This window comes from Lactuca virosa, chromosome 2, assembly GCF_052849685.1.
Source record: "Lactuca virosa cultivar CGN04683 chromosome 2, Lactuca_virosa_CGN04683_v6, whole genome shotgun sequence".
Lineage (NCBI taxonomy): Eukaryota > Viridiplantae > Streptophyta > Magnoliopsida > Asterales > Asteraceae > Lactuca > Lactuca virosa.
Genome location: NC_136427.1, coordinates 305,629,114 through 305,630,126, shown reverse-complemented (window position 1 = coordinate 305,630,126; position 1,013 = coordinate 305,629,114).

The following is a 1,013-nucleotide window of genomic DNA, read 5'->3' as shown; positions in this document are numbered from 1 at the left end:
CACAATACTGAGGAAGTGTCGACATCAAACCAACCTACCGAAAATAAAATTTCCGCGGTCGTATTGAAAGCATGAAAAATAACACTAGAACATTTTTGTGATCCAAAAATTTGGAATAGGATGTTTATGAGAATTGTACTAACTCTTGTTGAAGTAAAGTGCTTATTGTTTTATTGATAATCGGTTTTGTACATATCGTGAAAAGTAATATATACATTCGATATAGAAAGTAGAAAGTAGAAGTAGCGCGAACACTACTTGCGGCGGTTGCTATGACGGTTACTGGGTTCCGCTTCGTCTTGTGCTTTCCAGCGCCTTTCTTGGGCAGCTTGATGCTCTCTCAATTCTCTTATCTCTGATTGAGTAACATTGAGTTGCCTTTGAAGGGCTTCAGTATGGTGTTGGGTGTCATCCTGCATTTCGTCAAGACGAAGGATATCTGCAGTGTTAGCCTGCGCAACGGTATTCACTTGAAGGATTCGATTAATCGAAATCCTTGATTGATCGAATTGCCTGGCTATTTGGTTTACTATAACTGGAAGAGCTCTATCAGCTGTTCCTCCTCAAGATACGTTATAGAAACCTCATGCCATTCCGTAAGGAGGGCGTTGGCCGTCTTGTCGACTCCAATGGTTTATGTATTGGCCCCACTCAGGTATGGGTTCGGCTTCATCTTGTCTCAATGGACGCTCCCCAGGGTTGCAGACTTGTGGCTCTGTATCCGTACCACTTGATTCGCTGTCCTCATAGGGTTCTTCATCTGAGCCTGAGATCCAGCCTGCATTTTATGGATTGTAGGGGTCCCCCGGTAAATTGTGTTCAGCCATAGGTTTTGTATTAGAAGTAAGGTTAGTAAAATACTCTCCGTAGTATTTTAATCTTTGTGTTCTGTTCTATAGTTCTTCTGAATATGTATGGTAAGTTTTAGATATGTCGCAACACCACTATCACTCCCAAACACATGTTGGTCATATCTCAAATCAATATAGTTGATCAGGCTATATTAATTCCAG